The sequence below is a fragment of the Alosa alosa genome, chromosome 13, assembly GCF_017589495.1.
Source record: "Alosa alosa isolate M-15738 ecotype Scorff River chromosome 13, AALO_Geno_1.1, whole genome shotgun sequence".
NCBI lineage: Eukaryota > Metazoa > Chordata > Actinopteri > Clupeiformes > Clupeidae > Alosa > Alosa alosa.
The window spans coordinates 22,420,447-22,448,222 of record NC_063201.1 but is presented as its reverse complement, the minus strand read 5'-3'; the positions used below and the strand labels follow the sequence as shown (position 1 = coordinate 22,448,222).

Here is a 27,776-nt window from a genome sequence, read left to right as displayed (position 1 = left end):
GCTTGGTTTTCACTCTGACTCATCAACTGTGAGACCTTATATAAAAATATGTGTGCCTCTCCTAATAATGTCCAGTGAATTCATTTATCATATGAGAAAGTCTGTGTGTGTGTGTGTGTGTGTGTGTCTGTTTCACCGGCCTTTCGATCTTTAATTCTACCTATGGACATTAGAAGCGGAGCCACATTTACGGAGCCACAACAATAGGCATTGAAAGAAAAGACAATCTCTTCATGGATGGAATTCTTTTTATTACTGGTAAACAGAAAAACAATGTCAGTGATGGAATTATTTTTTATTACTGTAAAATGGGTTGACACAGGATGTCAAGCAGGGGCATGCAGAGACCTTTGAAGGGGCAGGGGCTCAAATTTAAAAAAAGGGCACATGGAACAAAATGTTCAGAAAATGTGTTAAACTTAAATGGGTGCAGCATTTAACCCTAACCCTAGCGGCAGCAAATACTGTATGTTATTGCCTAGTCTGGCTTGTCAGGCTATAATTTTAATGTTTATCACAGTGAACTACCACCATTAGCAAGCTGGTGTCTACATTACGCGTCATGTAGCCTACTGTAAACAGAGAACGACGTGTGGAGTTGGGTTAGTTAAACAACTACAGTAGCCTATGTCGTCGGCTTATGACGATTTAGAAAAGGTTTGCCTACTCTGTTTTATGAACTAGGTCTACTAACCTAAGCTACTATAACATAGTAACCTAAACAGAATGTTATTAACGTTCAGCCTTAGATTTTCGAAGCTGCCAGGTTATTGAAATGGATGGACCATGACATGGTTAAAACGGGTTTGATAGCCTACTTCATTAAACATGAAACAACTTTAAACAATTTATTCTCTATCTCTAAGCTGAATACTATTGCATGTTCAGATAGGCTGCCAAGTGACCTTACCGTGCTCCCAAACGTCTCCTGCAGCACTGTGCCTGCGTGCACCTTCTGAGAGTTCACTGAATGTATGACGTCACGGATTGGTGGCCGCAAAGCATTTCAATTAACACAGAAAATTGTTATTTTTGTAATTTTCTAATTTCACAAACTATTAATGAGACATTTTAGCGAATATTCACGTTGGAACTAGAGGAAGTATTACACATTTTAAAAAGTAAAAAACGGGTCTTGTCAAAAGGGCACTTGGACATCAAAGGGGCAAAAGGGCAGGTGCTAGAGCCCCTGTAGCCCCCCTTCTCTGCACGTGCCTGATGTCGAGGAATCAGGGGTAGAGGTAGAATCTACTGTATACTTAACAGATTGTTGTGTCTGGGTAGCTGTATACTGTAGGATTTTTGCAAGTAGATCACATGGAGAGAGCAGCAGTATCCACAATGGTGATATACAGTAGAGTAGGATAGGGAGAAAAGAGACTGTGGAGATACTAGAGTAGGATATCGCCTGTTCATCAGTATCATGTCTTAGCATGATATAGAGAGGTAAACGAGTGTGAATAATCCTGGAATCATTATTTTGGTGCAGTGAAGTGAAATGAAACACCCAAGTACCACAATACAACAAGAAACACACTCTGTAAAATAAAACAAACAGCAGTCATTGTCATTTCAAAGCTAAATAAGACTGAAGGTGTCTGTCCAAGAGTTGAGGCGTGAAAAAAAAACTCACAAAGAGAGCATGAGTCTTATTTGTGCACTCTTTCTCTATTTGAGTGGTGGTTTTATGACCATTCTAGAACATTGCTGTTTCTGATTTCTAATTAACCTTTCCATTATCTCACCCTTTTAGAAAAAAAAAAAAGATTTGATTTCCAAAGGCGAATAGGAAGTCTCCACTGGAGTAGGTACTAATTGCCCTTTCCCTGGTGATTAGAAACAAGCGCAAAATGTGTGTGACAAGTGAACAGAGTTGATGAAAAGGGTCTTTTATTGTCATGCATCCTCAAATGACCTTTCTGACTTCTGGAACACCAACAAACAACAATCTACTGTTTTACAAAGGCCAGTATGTAGGTATACAGTAACAGTGTAAAAAACTATATCCATTAACTTGAAAATGGCTCTAATGAATGTAATTTTCTGTAGTAACTAATGCAAGAACATGTAGAGATGTATTCTGAGACATTGTTTGTCATAATGACAAGCATTCGTCTGAAGCTCATGAGAGATTTGAACGTGTTAATTATTATATATGTGGGCTGGTTTGTGTAGAGGTTTTTTTTACGTAATGAGAATCTCAGCTGTGGCTTACACTTGACTGATGGTGTTTGCAGTGACTTGATGAGATGTCTCGTCCCGAGATGTTCCCGTGTAGCGTTCTAAACTCATTTGCCTTCATCTGTGCCATATATGTGGAGTTGAAGTCTTAATCATTGAGCCTATGGGAATTCAAGCTTCACAGATCTGTTGTCAAATAATGGTGTTTATTAGACTGTTTGTCCCAACTCTGTGTGTGTGTGTGTGTGTGTGTGTGTGTGTGTGTGTGTGTGTGTGTGTGTGCCCGCAAGAGAAGAGAGAGAGAGAAGAAAGGGGTTAGTGATTTCTACTTATGTCTTATTATAAGTGAAAAATAACAGGCTTTTTCTCTTCAAATCCTAAACAACTTTAACCAACTATTGGTCACAATGCACCCAGACAGACATACAGACAGACAGACAGACAGGCAGGCAGACAGACACACAGACAGACAGACAGACAGACAGACAGACAGACAGACAGGAGTTTCTGTACAGCCAGTGTCAATTCAATTCAATTTAATTTCACTTATGGAGCGCCAAAACATTACACATGTGTCATGGCGCTTTACAGAATGTTAGACAATCAGAGAAAAGAAAATAAGGTCCATGGGTAACAGGGGCGAGGAAAAACTCCCTAGAATTGGAGATACATATAGTGCAGTGTGTTGCTGCAGATGATGGAGACGATGAAAACAGTAGTCCAGATACTCCTCCTCTCTCCATACCCGCCTCCCACGACTCATGCACTCATGTACTGTAAGTAGGAGAGCAGGATGGAGCGATGACTAAACGTGACACTTCTGGGTTGGACTGATTTTTTTTTGTGTTTTTTTTTCTTATTTTTTTTTACAGTTAAAGCTCTGTAACATTTTAACTCATTAGTCTTGCCAACCATTTGAAAATGTGATGTTGAACACTAAAGGGAAATAAGTTGGCTTACAAGATTGGTCTGGCAGTGACATATACAGTATAGGAATAACAGTAGGAAAACTGAATGAAAACAAAAGCAACACTGATCACTAAAGCCCTCAGGACATAAGCATGCGTGACGTTTGCGTAGTGGACTTAGAGGGAATGCATGACCATTTCTGTGATAGCTGTGTGTTTGTGTGTGCATGTATGTGTGTGTTTGCGTATGTGTCCATATTTGTGTGTGAACTGTATCCATATTTGTGTGTGAGTGTGTGTGTGTGTGCATGTGTCTATGTGCATGCTTGTGCATGTGTCTATGTGCATGCTTGTGCATGTGTGTGTGCATGTGTCTATGTGCATGCACGTGTGTGTGTGTGTGTGTGTGTGTGTGTGTGTGTGTGTGTGCATGTGTCTATTTGCATGCTTGTGCACGTGTGTGTGTGTGTGTGTGTGTGTGTGTGTGTGTGTGTGTGAAAGACAAAGACACACAGCTGGACACACACAGACAGCCTTGGCTTTGGAGGAGCACAACCTGTTTATGGGCTGTCATGGCTAATTAATCTGCCTCCTCTACAGGGATTAATTGGAATATTTGTCTGTGCGGCTCTTGCTAATCTGATCTCCTGTGCCTTCCATCTCTCAGCTTGACAGGAGACATCTTTGCGCTTCTGCCCTCTGCACCCCAAACTAAACTGTGTGTGTGTGTGTGTGTGTGTGTGTGTCTGTCTGTCTGTCTGTCTGTCTGTCTGTCTGTCTGTCTGTCTGTCTGTCTGTGTGTGTTGTAAAATTGTAAATTGTAAAAGTTGTAAATGCAATTAAATGTATTAATTCCCACTGCATTAAAATCATCAAACTTGCAATACCAGAAATGGTTAAAAAATTTGCTGTGACGACTTGCTCAGTGACCATAACATGTAAGATGAACAAATAGTGTGCTTCTTTTTCCAAAAATACAACTTTTTTTACTCAATTAGTGTTTCCTTATCCGTCCTATTGACTATGGATCATGAACATGTCATTTGAAAGCTTATGACGTCAGTGTTCTCATCTACGTGATTCGTAACAGCCACATTAAATCAGCAGACACAACACGTTGGCATTTTGATTTTTATGATGAGATGCAATGTTTTACAGCAGGGATGTCAAACATAAGGCCCGGGGGCCAGATCAGGCCCGCCAGCAGGTTTTATACGGCCCCCCAGACGTTTTAGGTAGGAAGGGGAAATTAGAAAAAAAGATATTCACATCCAGTTGTCTTCAACAATGTGTTGAGAAATATCTCTATGATATGATACATTGATTAAACCTAGCACTACAAACCATCCTCAGAAAGGAAGAAGTGGAAAACCTAACATGGAAGTAGGGCATTTCAAGAGAGAAAGAGCAGTATATCACAGCAGTACATTGTTTGTAGACCTACTTGTTTGCTCATAAGTGATATCATCAAATAACACTCTGATACTCATGCAGAAAAATGATAATGACCATGACAGTTACGGCCCCCCACAAGGTCTCATTCCAACAACTCCGGCCCACTACATAATATGAGTTTGACACCCCTGATGCTGTACACCTTTCTGCTGTACATAGTTTCTCCTGACAGCTGAAAAGAACATTCTATACAGTATATGTGTGTGTGTGTGTGTGTGTGTGTGTGTGTGTTGTTGAGAGCGAGCATTACCACCACATGGGTTTTAACCAGTCCTGAAACATACCCCATACACACACACACACACACACACACACACATACATACACACACACACACTGATACATACAGACACACACACACACACACACACACACACACACACACACACACACACACACACACGCACACACAGAGATACACACACATTTCTCTGCATGCCTCTTCACGTGCAGAAGTTGGTAATACACAACAAATGTGCCTGCAGGAAGTGACTCACGCTTTGAATAATGTCACTGTGTCACTATAGGGGGGTTTCAGACACTCTCTTAGAGTCAGTGTCACAGTCACTGGGTGATAAACAAACACACACACATACACACAGGCTCAGGGACATATGAAATGGAGATTCATGGACACACACACACACACACATACAGTAGTCTTACTCATATGAATACTGCATACACACATAAATCCTAATGATTACTGACAAATCGATGTTCACATGCATCTATAGAATATAACGAACATTGTGGATGCGTGCGCGCACACACACACACACACACACACCCCACACACACACTTGTTTGCAATATGAGATAGTGAGGAATGATTTAGTAAAACATTGAAAAGCTATTCATATCAGGAATCAAAGTCAAAGTCTGCTTTATTGTCAATTTCTTCACATGTCAAGACATACACACACACACACACACGCAGACACACGCACAGTTGCAGTTCCATCCTGTGTGCACATTAGCCACAGCCTCAGGTTCCATCCTTCCTTCTGACCTGAACCAGCTCATCGGGATGTGCACCTGTAGAGTGCCAGGGCGCTCTCCCTGAATAATTGCAGGGGTCAACGCAGCCCCTCGCCCGTAATTTATTTTGAGTCTGCTTTAGCAACACTGTGATTATCTGGCTCTCAGGAGATCCGTGCTCCATTGAACTCAAAATGTGCCATGATGTGCTAGAGTGAGGCTGTTTTCGCAAGTGCACAAGCACATCCATCCTAATGGCAGCACTGAGGATGCGTCTATACATATGTAATTTTGTCATTTGTGTGCAACTTCAGTGTTGTTGTGGTTGGCAGTAGGGGTGAGAGTAGCATAATCTTTTTAAAAGAATAATGCTTTTCATTCACCATCCTTAAATACTGTACATCAGATGAAGTACCTCTCCAAAGTCTAATACATTTAGCGATGGATTTCGAGGCATCTCCATGTATATGACCTTCAGTGATTATTTAGTGTTAGAAAATCACCATTTTCATTTACCTACAGTAGTAAGATTCTACTGGCATGTTTATGGACACTCTATAATTACTGAATGCTGCTGCAGTTTTAAATGATTGTATTTTCTCCTTGCAATTTCTGGAATAATAAACATCATTGCATTCTCATGGGGGTATGTAGGAGTAAAAAATGTAAACTAACCCACATGGTTTTATTTATATTTTTGTTCCAGAATTTTCTATCTGAATCAATTGAACAGAAGCCCTGAAAATGTCTTACGGGTCCATTGATGGAGGAGCATTTGGAAGCAGGAACCCTTTTGGAGGCCCTCCAGACAAGGCTACCAGCCTGTTGGTAAGACACACACACACACACACACACACACACACACACACACACACACACACGACACACACACACACAGACAGACACACACACGGACACACACACACAGACACACACACGGACACACACACACACACAGACAGACAGACACACACACACACACACACACACACACACACACACAGACACACACACACACACACACACACACACACACTAAAGGCTACCAGACTGTCGGTAAGGATCTGTGTCTGTTGCTCTGACACCTCTGTCAGGACTGTAGTATTTCACCATCATGTGAATGTATCACATTTGTCTGTTTTCCTAATGTGTTCTTACAGTAACAACACATTCCTATCACATTAAATGCTGAAATCTGCCTATTCTACCTCTTCCCCATACACAATGTGTGAACCTGGAGAGGGCAACAAACCAAACCGGTTTAGTGTAACAGAGACAAAATAATCTGACCATGTGAGAGTATCCCCATGTATGAGCTAACCGTGTGCTGCTAAGACTGTTTTTATACTGTATCAGTGTTATCTCAGGATCTCCCTGGTTAAGCTTCTTTGGAGAGAGCTCACCCAATGCTAATCCAAGAACAACTTGATAAAAATCACGGTCCCCCTCTGACCACGCAGCTGCCCCTTTGTACTCCTCCGAGTCACCTGTGGTCTTTTTCACGGCAGGAGACAGACCAAGCACCGTAACTGTCTTGGCATGGGCTACATTTGCTGCCCACCCAGACCAGTCATGCTTCTCAGCTCACAGATGGAGCCAGCAATAATATCACATGGGGGGGGGGGTGATGAAAAGAGGGTAAACATTGCGTAAAATTGTATGCCTGTGTCACTTTGTGGGATTTATATATGCCTGATCGAAATCATTAAGTGTGATTAGGAGCCATATTTTTAAGCCAAATTACCAGGTTTCATTTATGTGAGGATCATTTTTTTTCCTCAGGGACAAATCAAAGGCCCCCTTTCATGTGTTTCTCCCTGTCTCATTCTCTCTCTCTCTCTCATTCTCTCTCTCTCTCTCAGTGAGTAAATGAGTGGATGTTGTGCTGTGTGATATTGGTCCAGACCGTGTTAGGGCACTGATGCTGGACTGTGGAGACTAGGCTGCTCTGTGTGCTTTTCACTCAGTTCGACCTCAGGAGGTCCTCAGGGTGCAGGGTAGGAACAAGGACAGATACAGATGATAGCAGGTTATACTTCTGATTGCATATATACCGGTACTGGAAACACATAGTGGTTAAAGTGGGATTTGGCAGGTGGGGGAACCCTACAGTAAAATCCAGGAAAAATGACTCACCATTGGACATATTGAGTATTGTGGTGTAGCAATACTTTTTGGACAAGAATTGCTAGCTTCTTGGTCACCTCTGTACGCAGGAAAAATTAACTCACCATTTATTTTAACAATATCATCGTGCTATATCGTTGGTATGAAATGTATTTATTATTAATTTATCTGAGGTGGCGTAACTGTGTTCCTCTACGCAATACACACACACACACACACACTTTAACCCCTGTATACACAGTACATCCTGTACACTCACACACATTCTCTCCCATTCTTCTCTGTTGAATTGCTCACAGAGTATACAACGCACCAATATCACATGCACATCATTTGAGAATGTTTTTTTTTACGGTGCTAATGGCTAGCTGCTGTGATAAAAGCTTCACAATTCACATTAAATTTAATCACGTTTACAGCTCTGTATCCATCTCCACATTCTTCTCGGTGGAGTGTCTCACAAACTCTTCACTCAACACATGACAAACCGTACGTAAATCACAACAGTGAATAAAGCAATTTATAAAAAAATATTTACAGTAGGTCAGTATACTGTATATATTTTTGTGAATTATTAAGCCATAGAGTAAAATAGGAAGGAATATCCACACACAAGCTCCCCTTCTTTTTGTTTATTAAAGTTCCACCATAAGTAATATAATAACATAATAACATGCACATGAGCTTACATGCAAACATGATGTGTTAATGCACAGATGAAGACATTTTCAGAAATCAAATTCTTTCAAAGTTACACCATTTCAGTGAAAATTACAAAATGTCATTTCAGTTAAACCTCTGTTGTGTTCTGGTAAATTTTAAAAAAAGTACTACTAATTGCTCAACTGATTCATGCTTGATTGCAGCCGGCAATATGTCTGTGGAATAGCTAATATTGGTATTACTGCCTGTTCTCACTGGTTTCCACACCGCGCACACTGTGTTTTTGTTAGAGACCTTAGTGTTTCTCTAAAAGCTGTTTAGAACAAACAAGTGTATCTTCACCATAAAGGCAGTGTGTGTTTGTGTGTGTGTGTGTGTATGTGTATGTGTTGTCTGTATGCACAGGGATGTGGAATACACATTTACAGTGTCTAAAACCGCTCACATTCTCAAGCATGTGGGAAACAAATATTAAGAGTCCCACAGTCTAGATCTGTGCCATTTTCCCTTTTAACCGCTTCATCTTAGTTTCCCCACACGGAACATTTCACAGAGAGACATGAAAAGATGTAAAGACACGCGTACACACTGAAACTGCCATCTCTCTCTCTCTCTCTCTCTCTCTCACATACACAATCACACACCCACACACACACACACACACACACCATCACACACAGACATACACACTTTCCCCTGTGGAGTGTTCTGAAGAGAGCAGCAGACATAGTATTTTGAGCTAGGCTTTGATCACAGGCACTTGTGCTGTGAGCTGTGTGTGTGTCTGTGTGTGTGTGTGTGTCCTCCTGCCTTGGTCCCGCTGCTGGAGTTAGAGGCTCTGAGGATGATCAGAGGCGAGGTTAAGACTGTAATGGAGTTGTCAGTCGAGCTAATCTTTCTCCTCCTCTCTTGTGACAAACCTTTCAACCCCTCTCCCTCCTTTTTTCTCCTCACACGGTCATATCCTTCACTTCGGCTTTCGGAACATTTTTTTTTACGTTTTTGATTCTCTCGGGTCTCTCCCCCTCTCTTACCCCCATGTTTTCACTCTCTGTTCTCTCTCTCACTCTCTCCATGTTTTCAGTTGTATGTGTGTTACACACACACACGCACGCGCACACACACACACACACACACAGTGTCAGTGGACACCCCGAGGTCCAGTGGTCTCCTCTGCTGGCCAGGACTGAGTGACTCTCAGTGGCTCTTCCCATCACCCACAGGCCTGACCGGGATACTGATTTCTTGGGTAGTCCGGACACACTGCTTTGGACACTAGAAAGCAGAGCATACTTACCCATGCCCTGTTTCAGACACACTTACTCATGCCGTGCTGCAGAGAGAGTGGTAAAGCATGAAAGAGAGAGAGAGAGGAAGAAAAAAATGAAGTAGTGTGAGAGAAGGATAGACAAGGGAGAGACAAGGGAGAACGGAGGGAGAGTGAGAGAAAGGGACACTGGTCAGAGTGAGACACTTTAATGAGAGTTCACCATGGAGAGTTGGCCGGCAGCTCCTCAAGTCATTAGGGTTGGGGTTGGGGGGTCATGCTCTATTACTTGGAAGTGGCTATTGGGACAATGGACTGCACACAAGTGTATGTGTGTTTTTGTGTGTGTGTGTGTGTGTGTGTGTGTGTGTGTGTGTGTGTGTGTGTGTGTGTGTGTGTGGGACAGGGGTGAACAGCCTGTAGTCTATCGAACAGCCTGTAATGTATTCTCTGGAAAGTTGGATAGACATCCAGTGGTGAGGGAGAAAGATTTCCTTGTGATGGAGTTGCATGGTCAAATAAATGTATTGTGTCAAATGTACGTACATTTGTGAACAAAGCATTATCAGTGCCATGGACAAACCGCAGATAGCGAACGCAGTGAAGCCCAAGTGTGTGTGGTATTTATCAAACCTCCACTTCATCGGGTAATCTGTGCCTTTCTCTGCCTTTCTCCGCCCCCTACCGCAATTTACGAACGTCCACAACTAAACGACACAGCCTACATAGTACAAGCGCAGTTCAATGAATTTAACTGATGACAGCATTAAAAACAATCAAACTTTTAGCGATCATGAAATAATACAATACATGAAAAGATGTCAACAAGACGTGCGCTTTAACGGGCAGTTTTTGTACACACCGCGGAATGTATAATTAGGTGCTCTTTACGCTTCCCCTCCCATCTCTTTACGGTAAACTCCCACTTTCCCCTTGACCATCCCATGAATGCATATTATGCATGACACGGAAAAGCACAATTTGCCATTTTCAGCTCCTGCAACAGCCAGTCTGCACTTTTACCTCAGTGCGGCCTGTTTGTACATACCTCGCCATGATTTTACACACACTTTGAGAAACAATTACCCCTGAAGTGGGCGCAAAAGTGTTAGTACATCTGGCCCAGAGTATTATAAACTCATCTTTTTTGCAAATCCAAAAATCCCAAAACACTAAAGTGCTCCACATAGACTCCGACATGAGTGTGCTGATACTCTCTGTCATTTGTCCAGCAGAGAGTTTTAACTGACAAACATTCAATAAACAATGGATTTCATTAACACTTTGAAAGCCGCGCTGTTTTCGGAAGTGCCAGCAATCTAGATCATTGTTGATGATTTTTGTAGAGCCACAGCGTATTCTATGTTATAGCTATGGACACATACTATGGCTCGTTTGAAAGGTGGGACTCAAACCGTTTATTTCTTCATGCCTCTGTTCTTGAGAAATTCCAAGCTAAACAGTGGCTAGTTTTCATCAAAATCCCTGTTTTTTTTTTAGAAATGGAGATATAGCGTCTTTCATGAAATATGAAGTGTTTCTGGGAAGTGACCTAGCGAGACCTGGTGAGACTGCCACCTAGTGATAAACCCACAAAATGGCCTGGTTTTGACCTGACGTGCATGCGTCACTGATTCGACCCAAAGTGACCCAATCAAAAGCCGAGTTATGAGTTTTTAATCATCATCTATTTCAGTTCTATTCATCAAGAGTTTCCAAAATGGTGTGTTAGAGTGTCTATTTTCGTAATTTAAAAAAAAGGCTAAAAATGCAATATTGCGTTTTTGGCACTCAACGCATGGGAACTAAAAAAAAACGCAATATTGTGTTTTTGGCTCTCAAAAGTGTTAAGAGGAGCCAACAAAAATAGAACTGAATTGTTATCCACAAGGCGTCATCGAAAGGGTTTGGCAGTAGTATGCAGGGCTGTACTGGAAACTATGTTATCTAATGTAATCGAACATCGATAGCGGGGTGCACCACACTCATGTTGGCGCCTATGTGCGGCTGATACTGGGTACTTGTGATCACTGGAAAATGGCATTGCATAGGTTTCCTAAAAGCAAAATATTCTGGGTGAGAGGCCTTTTTGTCTTTAAGGGGGTCTCTCTATCTCATAAAAAGTTGGCACACCCCACGCATAGCCTAACAAGGTGATAAAATGAAATAGCCTAGGCTAAGTGGCTTTTATGCGGTACAGTATATGCCATACGGTAGGCCTAGGCTTTACCTTGACACACGCACACAACAGAAGTAGATTTTTCATAGAAATTGATTACTTTTAATTAATTTCAACATATTAATTAAAGGGACAGTGGTTAAATAATTATTACTTTTATACGGCACCTATTCATATAATTACACAGACAAACACCATACATGCATGCACACACACACACACACACACACACACACACACACACACACACACACACACATACAGTACACACACACACTCACCAGTTTGTTTGTTCATTTTGGATGCATATCTATTTGCCATGTACTGTATTCAAAGCATTCTCTATGTAAATGTATGTCTAAATGTTCTGCTTTGGCAATGCAAAAATATTTGTCATGCTAATAAAGCTCACTTGAATTGAATTGAATTGAATTGAGAGAGAGAGAGAGAGGTTTTCATCACATGGCTTAAATGGAACTGTGGGGGTGGGGTGGGGGGTCGTCAACAGGCTTCATCATTAGAGACAATTAAACATGATTAAAAACGGATTTTAGTATGTGTGTCTGTGATTGTGTGTGTTTGTGATTGTGATTGTGTGTGTGTGTGTGTTGATAAGGTGGTCGAGGGATGACATTGTGTTTGGCTGTTAAAGTTTTTGTTTTGATTGTTAGAGTAATAGAAATACCTGTATAGGGTATCTGCACATTTTTCGAGTGCAAATTTAAAGACTTTTAAGACCTTTTCAAGACATTTAAATGGAAAAATTAAGACTATACCATGGTGAAAAAGATAAATACGACAACTTAAAAAACTGTTTTATGCAATAGTTTTTTTTCACTAACTCATTTTGGATGCCTACAGAAGTTACCAAATATAGTATTTTGGGGAAAGAAAAATAATTTACAGCTATAAAAATGTTAGGGTCTGGGCTGCTTCTTTTAAAGCTGGCTGTACATATCTGGTTGTGCTACTGGCTGAGGCTGACTGTTCTTTACCTGTGTCTGTAGTAGCCTAGGCTACTTGCCAAAGACATGTGTACTGGACTGGATTCCCTTCAATATTTTTTTCAAAGGTAAACTAAGTTATTTAAATATTTTAATAGGCCTACTTTATATAATTTACTCTGTGCATCTATTGTCCCATATGCAGCACAGCAAAACATGTTACATGTTCTGAATGCCTTTTTTAAAAACCCGCTACCTTACCATGACCACAGAATTGATAGTTTACACCTCTTATTTGATCACTACAACCCTGCTTACTGTAGGTTGAGCTGCCGCTGAGTGCCTCACATTGAGCAGGTGAAATCTGATTTCTCCTGACAGGCCTGGACTGGAAAACTGACATAGCAACAGGAGATAAAGAAAATGGTCAATGCCATTCTCTGCTTATTATTGTCACAATCACACACCCCCATATCAACCAATTGTTTTTTTTCCCACTTCCAGTCAACATATTCAACACCAAAGCATCTTCAACACCAGAGCATCCTCAAGCCTAAGCTTGCCGACCAAAGGCGTAATGCATGCTTTAATGAAAATGACAATCCCTTAGGTTTAGGGATGTACTGTATTGGAGGCTAAACGCAAGTAAACTCAATTTATCCACCTCTGAAATTTCTGAAATAGAGTTTATCCACTTCTTATTAGAGTTTATCCACCTCTCAAACGAGTTTATTCACCAATTGCAACTTTTAACAATGAAAAACCACACTGTATTATCCACCTTCACAATATGTACACTCATCAACATTCTATGAACCATTTGATACCACTAGTATTCTGTCCGAGCAAAGATTCTAGAAGCCCGACGCAACTCCAAAAAGGAGGACAAATGAATGTCCGGCTTGAGGCTGGCGGACAGGGCATTTAAAATCTGGACTGTCCGGCCTAAATCAGGACGTATGGCCACCCTATATTGATAACTGGCTTACCAACTCTTTCTCCCGCTCACTGAACCGCTCGCGTATAAGCTACCTGCGTATCTCTCAGGCCTATGCTACACGAGAACGATAGGCATATTTTTTCTTACCGTTTTCACACCTTTAACGACACCTGTGAAACACATCTTTACTCTGCAACCACTACACTTCCTCCAGTAGCCTTCTAGTTCTTGATCTACGGAATGCAGATGACACCCGCACAGAACAAATGCTTCCCAAAAGGTACACTGGTCACTTAAAACAATTGCGGTTAAAAAAATACACTAAACCGGATGGTGACATAATCATGATAAAGACACCTGAACATATACAGTAATAGGAGATTTGTGGACGTACCAACGCAACTTACAAGAAAAAGCACTGGTTGAAATGGAACTCTCAGTGCATATCTGATTCAAATGGAAATAGTATGACACACACAGAAACACACACACATAAGAGAAAAACACATACATACACTCATTGGACTCAGTGCATTTCACACTTGGCCCAGGTCTCAGCGACAGTAAGGACATGTTGTAAGCCTGAAAATCCAGCAGCCTGTCTCACATCCAGTCTGCCCCCTCTCTCTACCCCCCTCCCTCCAGGGTCTGCACATCAACCAAACGCTTATCAAAGAAAAAATATGAATCCTAACTAAAACTCAATCTATATGTCGTCAGCATTTCAGCTGCAAACTGTGGCATGATGTGTTTGTCATTCCACCATCTTGTCCTCATGTTGCCTTAGGCACATGTTGAACGTTATATGTTTCAATGAGCATATTGCTCCAATTAACTCTGTAGTCATAGTATCCTGTCCTCACCCCAACCCCAACACAGCGGCATGACAGAAACAAATAAACGTCATTTTGGGTTAGGCATGGCGTCTCATTAATCTACGCCAATGAGTCCTCCACACAGTGAAACGTTGTTGTTTATATCGGGCAGTGCAGGATTCCTTCAAGCCGAAATGCTCTTTTTTCACATTCAATGCTAAGAATAGTAGGTCATGTCTGGATGCCAAAGTGCCATCCATTTCTTATGCCGGGGTAACGGCAGGATCTCTTTCCCCCGCCTCCTCTGATTATCGTTAGGGCCAGGCGCGGGCATGGGCCGGGCGCGGGCATGGGCATGGGCATGGGTGCGGGAGCGAGAGACATCTGTTATTTTATGAATGCCCGTTTCCGCCGTGTGACTCACGCTGGCTGCATGGGAGCCGCTTCCAGAGAGGTCAGAAGGACGGGAGGCAACAGACCAAACCCAGCACAGCATTCAGCCAACCTCTAAAGACACACACACACACCTCCTACACCCAAGCACATACACACACACACGCGCGCACAAACACACATTAACACCTATTTCTATGAAACAGACTCACTGTTTTATGCACTGAATACATAGTGCAGAAGTACATTGCTGCAAGAACTATACACACTGACGCACACAAACACACACACACACACACACACACACACACACACACACACACACACACACACACAAACAGTGCACTAGCTGCATATTAATGATCACCCCAGATTCATCCTGACAAGCAGGGTCAAATGCTGCCCTTGTGTAACCTTTACTCTTGCCAGTAAAGTGTGTGTGTGTGTGTGTGTGTGTGTGTGTGTGTGGAGTGTTTGTGAGAAAGTATGTGTTGGCTGCTGAAGACCGTATGAATATGGAATATGAATCTATCACCATGATAGAGAGCATGGTCTAGAAGTGTGTGTGTGTGTTTGTGTGTGTGTGATGTAAGGTAGGACCCACCAGGTTTCTCCTCTGATAAATGGCCCAGCATGAAAGTCTTCCCCCTCTTCCCCACCTACCAGTCTGACTTGCCTGATAATTACAATATGACACAGTCCTCTATCTCCACACAACCTGGCATGCTTGTTTTTTTCCCCCTCAGATGACAGCTGATGACAAATGGCTTTTAATCGGCAAGGTTGACGTAGGCTGTATTCTTTATGGAGCTAAACCTATTCATACAAGACAAATTGATGTGTATGCACTGTATGCATGACCACTATGAATCAAAATGAAAATTTAGTCTTCAAACCATTAATAATGGAAGAACATTACATGAGATTTCTTGTAGATGGATTTTGATTGCATTTCACATTCTCTACATGGCTAGTGGGGTTTGAATGTCTTCCTTTTTTTGGATGAAAGCAGAAAGCTGGAAATAGCCATTTGGCTCTATGTTTATTTTAAATGACCATGGTCATTGAATGGCTATTTAGGGTTTGGTTGGATGGATCCGAGGTTGGCAATAAATGATAACTCAATAGAAGGTTTAGAGTGCCCCCTCTCTATGACAAACACACACACGCACACACACCTATACACACACACAAACACACACACACACAGACACACACAAATATATACACAGATTATACTTTAAAAGAACATATACTACATCTTGTGTTATACATATTAAGTTCACAGCCAAAGATCAGTTAATTATAGTGTGTCATTACATAGCTCAAGGTGCCCTTTGTCATGAAGAGTCAATCTGCCACTTGAATGAATTACAGTCATTTTGTGGGAATGTCTCAGGAAGAAGCTTGCTGACAATATGGCCTACAGGGAGCGACTCCACAAGCACAGTGATGTCTCCCAGCAAATGGCCTGATTTTTTCACAATTACCTTTTAATCCCCCCTCTCTCTGTCTGTTCTGTCATATCACTCTATGTTTCAGCTCAATATTCTCTCTCTCTCTCTATCCTTGTCCCTCTTCTCTTCTATGATCTGTCCTCATGATTTCATGTTATGTCCCCCCTCTGTCTGTTATGCTCCCTGTGATATGAACACTGAACACTGAGCATGGCTTGTAGGCTATGTGTTCTTGGTGGCTGCTCACGACTCACTCTGATCAAGGCCTTGTGGTCTGGGCTGCTCATCTACACTTTTCTTATCTAGCAGCACTCTAACAAGGAGGGACTAAAGAACAAGAGGAGGCTCTCTCATCATCTGCCAGTAGGCCTATCTTCCTCTTTTCAGAATCAAGTGTAAAGCACTGATATGGATCTCTTTAACAGGTATAGACCTCTGAAGTTCGCCTACAAAAAAGCTGCTATCGTTGAGATCCGGTATCTGGCGATTTTTCCTATGGGAAAATAACATTGGGGCTTTGAATTATCGCACCTGATAAGCTCTCGCGGGGACGAAGAAGTCTGAAATGCAGACGTTTTGCTCAACACACATTTGTTCTCTGCCTTCGAGTGGCTCCTGTGATCCTCGGTAGCCTACATAAAGATGGCAAACTTAGATTTTTGCTACCCCAGAGCTAATTTGCAATGCAATTTGCCATAGGTAGTTAGCTTAGGTAGTTATCTCCTGATATGGGCAAAGATGGCAGCTTTGGTTCTGTTTTGTGAACTTTTCGGTGCGTTCATGGCAGTACAGTATAGGCTACATGGGCACGGGAAAAAGTGTGTGTGTGAAGTCTGATGTCACCGTAGTGCCAAATACGTACACACCGCTGCCGACTTGAGCTTCCAAAGATTCAGGAAGTCGTTCATTTTCAATGGAAGCTGGCAAATCTGTCTGCGTCGCGTTGTGGGCGTCTTGAGCGTCAAGCAGAAAGTTGAAAGTCAGTCAACTTTATAGACCTCTCCAGAATAAGTCCCGCCTCTTCCGTATCCATCCAACCTTCGGTCGTCAAATGTCTATGGGAAATAACATGGCGTTTTGAAAGATCGTACCTGTCAAACTCTGTAGGTGACAAAGTAGAAAAAGCTGCTGGGCAGATTGACTTGCACACTTCTGCCATCTAGTTTCCACTGGATTTTTGATTTTTGATTGCGTTTAAGTAGGATAGTCTATAGTATACTACTTAAACTGGCACCGACTAATAAAAATCCAGTGGAAACTAGATGGCAGAAGTGTAAACCAATCTGCCCACCAGCTTTTCTCTACCTACAGATGTTTTACGGGTATGATATTTCGAAACGCCATGTTATTTCCCAATCAATGCCCGGAAGTTGGATGGATACGGAAGTTACGGAGGCGGGACTTATTCTGGAGAGGTCTATGGTAAGAGCTATGACGCGGTTCAGCGACCAACGACCAGCAACCAATCGAATAGAATAAAGTATTGAGATAGAACATGATCTTACCTAGCGTTCATCCTGGTTCATGGGCTTCGGAAAAACCTTTCTCCGAGTGAAAACATCATCATTCCGCGTCATTCACGTCACTTAATGTGTGAGTCAGAGGTCGGAAACTGGGGCTAGATTTTGCTAACAGAGTTGCCCAGTTAGGCGCTCGTCATCACTTTTGTCGTCACGTTGTAGTTCGTTTGTAGTCCATGTGGCCTTTCATGTCCAACAGTTTTGAACTTGGGAATTTGCCGTTTTTGTCACTTGAAAGCTGCATATCATTCTTTCACGAGCATCTTACACTATATTTTAAGCAAATACAGTTGTTTGTTTAGGATTAGTGAGTGTATGTTTTAACATTTGTTGTGGCATCCCTTTTTGTCACACATTCTGATGGCAAAGCACATGAACACTTGCTGTCGGAAAAACAAAGTAGCCATGGGGGCGGTCCTTGTCATTCCGAGTTGCCCTGAATGCACCCGAACATAAAATGCTGTCACGTCAGAGCGGCCAAAGCATCCAAAGCTTCCCTGTACTTTTTTGACAAGCATCCTTGACAGGGCGACCAGAGCTTCTTTGGAAGCTCAAGTCGGCGGCGGTGTGTAGTGCGACATGTGACAGTAGCCTACTTGCAGTCTTTGAGGTGTGGCTCCTGTCGAGGCTATCACTATCGACTCTACACACACAGTAGCAGAAAACGTAAACAAGAAGACAAGCTAGCAGTGACAAGAAACGAAACAAGTGTTTTGCTTGACTAACCTTGGTTTGTTGGACTATTGCCATGTCCCTGGTTCCAGTTCCCTCAGATAGGGTTAAACTTTACCATCTCCATTTTACAAATCAGCCATTCCCTGTGTTGCAACTCTGGGAACTTTGTTAAGTTGTCAAACTTTTGTAAACTTTGTCAAACCATTCAAACTTCACAACTCTACAGTTTACAGATCACCTCCAATTCTACTACAAACCACTTACCCTCTGATCCCCATTTTTAAATATAGATATAGATTTTCAAAAGAATTAACTTTTTTTTATTTTACTACTTTCATTCATGTTTGTGTGAGTTAAAGAGCCTAAGTTTATTTAGGATGTGGGCTATATGGAATGGCATGTCGGGTTACCAATGTCTGTTACACTGGATCTTGGCCTCTAGCTTGTCCGTCCAGTTTTCAATGCAGACACACAGTGTCAGGAAAAAGAGAGGTGCACGATCTGTTGTTGCCAGGCTGAAATTTGCTGATATCATTTTGATGACACATTTGTGTTCATTTACATACACAAAAGTTGCAAGAGTAGGGGATGGAGTAGGAGATGAAGACTAATTGAGAAGTGATTTATTTTTGCGGAGAGAATGTGCAGGACTGAGTGGTATGCGCGAGGCCATGAACGGTGAGTATACTGCACATTTAACCATTTAATTTAATTCTATTAATGGTCTATATGGCCTATCTACTCACTACCATAATGCTCACTACCGCCACCACATGAAGAAGAAATGCTGAATATGTGGTTAAAATGGTACAGTACTAACCCACATATCGTCATTACTGTTTACCTTCTACGCTTCTAAGGCCGGCTCCCAGGGATCATCCTCGCCAGTATGAATCGCACTGAACAAAAGCTCAGATCCACTTCTCAGATATATTTCATCTATTGAAACATTCTACAGTGGTTCAGCAAAAGGCAATTTCCTGCTCAAAAGGGCATCACTTTAGTAATTTTGTCTCGACTTCCTTTCCCCATATCCTGGGAGATGAGTCACGTCGATGCGAGTTCAATCAGGCTATGCTGACAGAGTGATGTGGCGGAGCACCAGAGGCGGGCTCTGAAGGGTCATGTATAATGAATGACAGCTCTGAAAGATGGATGAGAGATGAAACAGAAGTTTATGTTTGTGTCTCTGTCAGCCACACAGGTGAGCGCCTCCGAGCTGCAGGATGTGTTTCAGGAGACCTCCTCCAACATCTTCCAGATCAACGCAAATGGTGGGTTTGTTTGTGTGTGTTTGTGTTGTGTGTGTGTGTGTGTGTGTGTGTGTGTGTGTGTGTGTCTGTGTGTGTGTCTGTGTGTGTTTGCGTGTGTGTGTGTTTGTTGTGTGTGTGTGTGTGTGTGTGTGTGTGTGTGTGTGTGTGTGTGTGTGTGTGTCTGTGTCTTAGCATGCATTAGCATAACTGTGTGTGTTTACGGTTACATTTATGCCGACAGCTTTTTGTAATTGCATTACTTGGTCTCTTTTATATCTGGCTTGATTTTATTATGTGGCCTTATTAATGGATATCACAGCTTGTTAATGACTCTTCCTCTCATTATATCTTTTCCCCTCTCCTGCTCTCTCTCTCTCTCCCCAAATCCCTCATTGCAGTGGTAGCCTTAGAGAAGAGCCTGCAGTCCCTGGGCACATCTAGAGACACCGCTGAACTGCGACAGAGCCTGTGAGTTTATTTAACCACATGTAATATATATATATATATATATATATACAAATAAACATGTAACTTAATAAATGAAACACCACCACCCTACCCAAACTTGAACACTTACACACATGCAGTTTAGCCCAAAATTGTTCCCCCTTGGCAACACACACACACACACACACACACACACAGATTATGACAACTGTGGCCAGAAACAAGTAAGCTGCGCCTGAATGGCGGTTGTCCAGATGGATCACATTGAATATTACATCTTGGGAGCAATTCCAGTCCTCATCCCGCACTGCTGAAAGTTTGACTGCTCACTTTTTCTCTCCTCGTCTGGCGCTGGCTACCCCCTTCCAGCGCAATATTGATTATTCTCTTTAACTTGAGCTGCCAGCAATTACCAAATTCCAGTCTGATGACAAAGTGGCCAATCTGAAATGATTGTGCCTGTTTAAAATGCATTACACCTACTTCCCCCCGCTGGCATGTCATCAATCTCAGCATCAGGCACTCTCCCTCTCATAGACAGTGATTATTTCATCCTCTTCTTTTGCCTTCCTGATCAGGTGATTTAAATGTGCAGACTCATAATGGCTCTGTGTTGTCTGTGTCTCGGACAGGTGTACATTAGTGCAGAGGGTGGCGATGGCACTGATTGTGCGGGATTCAGTACTGTCGTTGTTTTGGGGTGTGGAGGGACTGTTGACATGGTGAGTTTGAGGGACTATTTCAGCCATCGGCAGTTCCCATTTTTGCATATGGTAGTAAATCAGGTTTGAAGTATGAGTGGACATAACAAAACTAGAATATCTGCACCCTTTTCTTCTCTTCTCTTCTCCTCTCTTCTCATCCTTTCCTTCTCTCAACCCTCTCTCTAACCCATTCCTCTGCTCTCTCTCTCTAACCCATCCCTCTGCTCTCTCCCTCTCTCTGCTCTCTCTCTCTCTCTCTCCATCCCTCTGCTCTCTCCCTCTCTCTGCTCTCTCTCTCTCTCTAAATCATCCCTCTCTCTCTCTCCCTCTCTCTCTAACCCATCACTCTGCTCTCTCCCTCTCTCTGCTCTCTCTCTCTCCATCTCTCTGCTCTCTCTCTGTCTCTGCTGATCTGGAGGATGACTCTGACTCTGCAGTGTGTTTTTTCTCCTCTTGTTTATCTCTTCTTGTGTTTGACCTTGACCGCACTCTCCCCCCATGTGCCAGTTTTAATCCTCTGCGCCCACTTCTCACAGCGTGCCTCCCTCACTCTCCCTCTCTTTCCCTCCTTTGCGCTCATCTCTTTTTGTCTCTATCTGTCCATCCGTGTCCCTCTTCTTTTCCATAATCTCTTTTGCTCATCTTTCCAGTCTCTCTCTCTCTCTCTCTCTCTTTCTCTCTCTCTCTCTTTCTCTGCACCGGCCAATCTCAGTCACCTGTTCATCTACCATCTCCTTGCTTTTTATTCCTCTCCCTTCTCTGCCTGGCATTGGCCCCTCCGATATAATTCCATTACGTGACGTTTCCACAGAAACCTCAGCAGTCTGGGGGTCATACCTCCCAGATGGCGTTCTGTCGCCCAGAGGCACTGGCAGCATGCCCCCCTCCCCCCTTTTTCCTCTCAGCAGGGTGGTTCTAGCGATGCGTCGAGTCGGTATCATTGTACACCCCCTTCTACCCTGCCTGCCTCACTGACAGGGCTTAACACTGCTTGGTGCCAGCTCAGAGAGGGCACATAAGAGTGGCAGGCCCGACGGTAGTGTGAATTGCAGAAGTGGCGAGGATGGCATCCGCTCAGAGCAGACGTTGGGGTGGAGTTTGCCAGCGGGAGTTGCCATGGTGTGGGCATGTCAGAAACTTGTGGACTTTTGTGGACACTGTGAAAGTCCTTTGTTCAAAAAACGCCTCACTTTGATAAAAAAGTGAAAGATGAGATTATTTTATGAACCCTCTCTCTCTTTCTCTCTCTTTCTCTTCTCTCTCTTGTCTGTCCCGTCCGTCCCTCTTTTTCATAATCTCTTTTGCTCATCTTTTCCAGTCTCTCTCTCTCTCTCTCTTTTCTCTCTCTCTCTCCTTTTCTCTGCCATTACAATCTCAGTCACCTGTTCATCTACCATCTCCTTGCTTTTTTTTCCTTCCCTTCTCTGCTGGCATTGGCCCCGATATAATTCCATTAGCTGACGCTTCCACAGAAACCTCAGCAGTCTGGGGTCATACCTCCCAGATGGTTCTGTCGCCCAGAGGCACTGGCAGCATGCCCCCCTCCCCCCCTTTTTCCCTCTCAGCAGGGTGGTTCTAGCGATCGCGTCGAGTGGGTATCATTGTACACCCCTTCTACCTGCTGCCTGCTGACAGGGCTTAACACTGCTTGGTGCCAGCTCAGAGAGGGCACATAAGAGTGGCAGGCCCGACAGAACAGTGTGGAATGCAGAAGTGGCCGAGGGATGGCATCCGCTCAGAGCAGACGCTGGGGTGGAGTTTGCCAGCGGGAGCTGCCATGGTGTGGGCATGTCAGAAACTTGTGGACTTTTGTGGACACTGTGAAAGTCCTTTGTTCAAAAAACGCCTCACTTTGATAAAAAAGTGAGAGATGAGATTATTTTATGAACCCTCTCTCTCTTTCTCTCGCTTTCTCTCTCTTCATTTCTAAATGTTTCCCCTCTGTCTCTCATTGCATTGAGAAGAAAGGCATCTGTACTGATCGTAGCTTAGAGCGAAACTGTGACTGGTCAGATCCCCTTCACTCCCACTGCTGACAGGAATTCACTCGGTTAATTGAATTTGACCCGGCTCCCTAATCGGGGAAGCGCACACGCCGCAGATCTAAGTGGATTATTCACCCGCATCCTTTGAGTGGCATTGTCTTTGTTAGCCACATTAAGCATTCCAAACCGACATGACCGTCCCGGACTTTCTCCAGGGATACCAGGTTGTCGGTTTGGTGCCTGTGTGTTTGCTCGCTCTCTCTCTTTCCTCCCTTCATCTTTCTCTCTCTCTCTCTCTCTCTGCCCCCTCTCTCTCACACCCTCCCTCCATCTCTCTCCCTCTCTTTTATCTCTCTCTCTCTGCCCCCCCCCCCCCCTCTCTCTCACCCTCCCTCCCTCTCTGTCCCATGCTGTCTCTCTTGTCCAGGCTCTCTGTAAGTTTCCCCTAGTCTCTGCAGGTTCCCGGGGACAGAAGGCTCACCTTATGTTGTCTGAGCCTGGAAAATACACACCTGAGTAGATGAAAGTGTTTACACACCACTTTAAATGTCACCAGCAGTAATTGAACACACTCACATACTTTTGTGAATAAGCCTAGCCGTGCCTCGGCTGAACATGTTTGGTGGACTTATTAAGTCTTTCTGACCTGATCATTGTAATGGCTTCCAGTAATTTCCAAAAATGCACTTAAACTAAGACTACACTAAAACATAAACGGAACATAAATGGACATGAATAAATGTTTGGGTAACCTTGAGCAACTGTAGCAGACCTCAAGCCTAGGGGAACTTGGGCCAGCACAAACCAAGTTCTTTACACTTGAAAAGAAAAGAACAAAGAAGGCAGGTGTTCAGGCATGGAGACAATGGAGTTCAAAGTAGGATCCTCAACTCCTTCTCTTATCCTGCCTACCCTGGTGAGTGTGATCTGGCACACCCCATTGCACCCTAGTGGACTGGAGTTGACCTAAAAAATGCTTGCCACATTAACCAAATACCAGTTTATCCCAAACCTTCATAAAGCATGCTAATACAAGGTACCGACACAAAAGAAAGGGGGGGGGGGGCTGAGGGTTAGTACACTCATCAACCGCTACACAACAAATAATAATAATATTGAAAATTATGTAAATATGACATTCAGGGGAAAAGAGAACATCGGTCCCATATTGTGAAGGGCCAGGTATGCTGTGGTTGTCTCCTGAATGCATAGGAGGCTCGGAACCGCTCACTAATGACATGGTAAACTCGAGAATGTGAGGATAACTGTAAACATTTATCTCTCTGTAAACTGTAAATATTAATATACACTGATGTAGATTGTTTTAGATTAGACTGCAGTTGCATCTCTCTAAGTAAAAAAATAAGTATATGAATTCACAATGATGATTGTGAATCTGCATAGCTTGACTGTTGACAAGGCCCACTTGTCTGTCTGGGGAATTAGGCTAATTTGAGAATTCACCCCCAAATGAATGGACTGTGAAATATATTATTCAAAAAATTATATGTGCCAAATGCATTTCTACTGGATGCTAAAAAATACACCATGAATATTATTAGCTAAATGAAGTTAAGACTAATGGGAGGCTGCATTAATCCCCTATTTTACATAAAGCCCATTCTTCTTCCCTCCCTAATTTGCTTTTTAGTGTCAGCACACGTTTCAGTGATTATTGGAGAAATCCATTTCGCAAACCTCTTCCTTTTGACACTGCAATATTTTAAGCATAGATTCTTCACTAAAAACATAGATGTTAACAGGCGCCATGAGCAGATTAATTACCAATGACAAGTTTCTGACATGTACAGTAATTCGAGTGCATTTAGTTTGATGTTACAAATATTTATGCTAAATGAAATGGGGTTACATGTTGACAGATGTACAAACAGTCCCATTGGTAAGAAACCAATCAAGTTGTTGCTCCAGGAGCCTTGAATGTAGGGGTGAAACTTGGTTGGTTGTTGGGCTAAAACATCTAGAGCCTTTAGCTCTAATCATTATGAAAGAGAAAATCTGCCATCTCCCTGTAGACTTTTTGTAAACACACTGTTTGTAGTATCCATCCAATAGAGAAGTATTCTACATCTGCACACACACACACACACACATCAGCTAAACTGTATGTGTATGACTTAACATCAAACATATAAACTTAACAGCACTAAATGGAATGAATATGGTTGAATGTGAGGGCTCAATGAAGTTCACATTTATCATGTGAACTATCCTTGTATATTTAGATCTCAGTTTCTGTTTGAGGCGTTTGTTTACAGGAGGTGTTGATTCTGTCTCATTCACTTGTGCTGGCTCTATGTTGTTTCTTCCTGGTGCTTACAGCTTATTTGCTGCCACCCCACAGCTTATCAGCTCCACCACATATGTCGTGTGCATACAACATACTGTATCTCCCTTGCATATGCTGCATGCATGCCTGGGCATACAACGTCTGTTTCAACTGTGGCAATGTGTGTACATTTTTGAGTGCACAAGATATGCATGCTTCCAGTGTGACTGTTTGTGTTCATTTAGACAATACAAGACAATAAGCTGACTTTGTGGGTGTCGTCCGTTTCTGTGCTTTGGTATTTCACATAGAGCTTTTGAATACAAGTATGTAACTGTGTGCATTGCAGTGCATAGTCATATGTTCAATGATTAGTCTATTAGTTCACATCTTCTATGCTGTATTCAAACATAATATTCACAACAGTCATGTTACACACAATGTCCTCATTGTGTTAGGTCTATACAGGTGGATTTGGAGGGAATGAAAGAACAGGATGAGGATTGAGAGACATCACACCCCAACCCATCACCACCTCACCCCCCACCCCCCCCCCCCCCCATAACACACACGCATACACACTCTCAGGCCTATCTCATTGTTAGAGGCTAGCGTCAGATGTGGTTTTAGCTAATTGGTTCTTAGCTTGCCCACATTCCATTTGCATAGTAATTAATTTGCTTTGTCCTCTGTGCCAGACAGGGGTTCTCCAGCTGACCCCGTCCTTACAGACTCTCTTTTCACATCCACCTCAAACCAGCCCTCCTCTCTTCTCCTCTCCTCTCCACTCTTCTTTTCTCCTCTACTCTCCTCTCCTCACCACCTCCTTAGATCCTCTATCTCATATGTTTGACACCCCTCAGCCCCCCATGACCCTGCCCCTTTCATGTACAGCTTGCGTAAAACTAATACTTCAGCTGAATGGGAAATAATCAAAACTGTGGGGACAATGCTGCATGAGTGAGTGCCCTGGCCACCCCAGCCTTGTGTGTTGCACGGCAGCAGCAGCAACAGGAGGAGGAGGAGGAGGAGGATAGAGAGCCAGGCCCTAATGGTACATCTGGACTGGGGACAGACAGAGAGGCTACAGCCTACTATGGTCCACTGCCTGCCAAGGAGTACACACTGCAGGAGGGCAATTAAGCCATGCCTGCACCCCCTAGGCTGACCAACACTCACCACCACTAGCACAACCGCCCACCACCCCCTCAACACACAATGGACAGAAATATGCATGGCGGCATGATGAGCATGTATGTGATCTTTTATTTAAAACACAGGGTAATTGGTGTGTGTGTGTGTGTGTGTGTGTGTGTGTGTGTGTGTGAGTGTGTCTGAGTGTGAGTGTGTGTGTGTACCCTTGAGATCGGTGTGGGCGATTATGACTAACACAGGCGGTATGGTGATGAGGCAGAGCGGAGCAGAGCAGCTCAGCGCTGGGCTGATATGTGGGTGGACGGAGGGGTCCAGCGCAGCATGGGGTGCTGCCGCTTAATGCCATGCAGCCCCCGACTCCCTTCAGGTGGCAGCGTGCGAGGGGAAATAATGACTTGCTAGCTGTGTGCATGGTGTTGCAGCCAACCAAACCATGTTAACTCACACAACACGTTCCAATCAATCGCTATTGTAGCACTGTCACAGACTCAGGGCCAGATGTACATACATTTGCGAACGTAGCATTATCAGCGTCATGCACAAACCCAAGATTGCGAACGCTGTCAGACCCAAGTTTCCGTCATATTTATCAATCGTTCAATCCTTAGTGTAAAAGCCGCGCCTTTCTGCCTTTCTCCCGCCCCATAAACGAATTTACAAAACGTCCTGACTGACTGAATGGCTACATACAAAGCACAGTTGAATAAAGTTAACTGATGACAACATTAAAAAGAATCAAACGTTTAGTGATCATGAAATAATACCATACATGTCAACAAGCAGGGAGATAATGAAGATCAGTAGTTCTACTCAAATTACTTATGCATGTAGGATATGGAGGATTGATCAAATCTAGCAAGTAGGAACGTGCAAGTGAATGACGTGAAAGTGAAAGTAAGACATTGAACGAAAAGTTAATGTTCTTTTTACTATCTTTTGATAGTAAAAAGACTTACACAACTGGTGCTCTAAATAGCGATTCTGTTGTCTTTGAAATGTTCTCTTATTGACACATTGAACTGCAATTTGGATTAACACCTGCTTTTACAAAGCGGAAGTATTTAGGTGCAGAATAGACGTGCGCTTTCAGGAGCAGTCTTTGTACATACCGCAGAGTACATAATTAGGCGCTCTCTACTCTTCCCCTCCCATCTTTTTATGCTAAACTCTCACTTTCCCCTGGATCCTCCCATGAATGCATATTGTAGCGATCTCACCTTTGGCCAGGACGGCCATTTATTGGAACAGGAAGACTCAGACACAATCAGACATACTAGGATAACTACATAGAAATACAGGGGTAGTCTCAGCCGACATGTAACACACAATAAGGGTTTACCACACACACAACAACACGAGGATAAACACATGAGGTACAACCAAAGAGACTAAACACGCTAACAAATACACAACATGCTAAACGTAACTTCAAACTATTAT

At 43.0% G+C, this 27,776-nt stretch overlaps 1 protein-coding gene across 5 annotated transcripts in view; it reads left to right on the top strand.

Annotated features, from left to right (window-relative positions):
* Positions 1-27,776, top strand: part of tsnare1 (T-SNARE Domain Containing 1) — a 144,695-nt gene that overhangs the window by 29,688 nt on the left and 87,231 nt on the right. For all 5 annotated transcript variants that reach the window (XM_048262095.1, XM_048262096.1, XM_048262098.1 and 2 more), the window contains exons 2-4: positions 6,232-6,353; positions 19,702-19,779; positions 20,157-20,226. The gene's annotated coding sequence lies outside the window, so the exon portion shown is untranslated. The remainder of the gene's footprint in view (positions 1-6,231; positions 6,354-19,701; positions 19,780-20,156; positions 20,227-27,776) is intronic.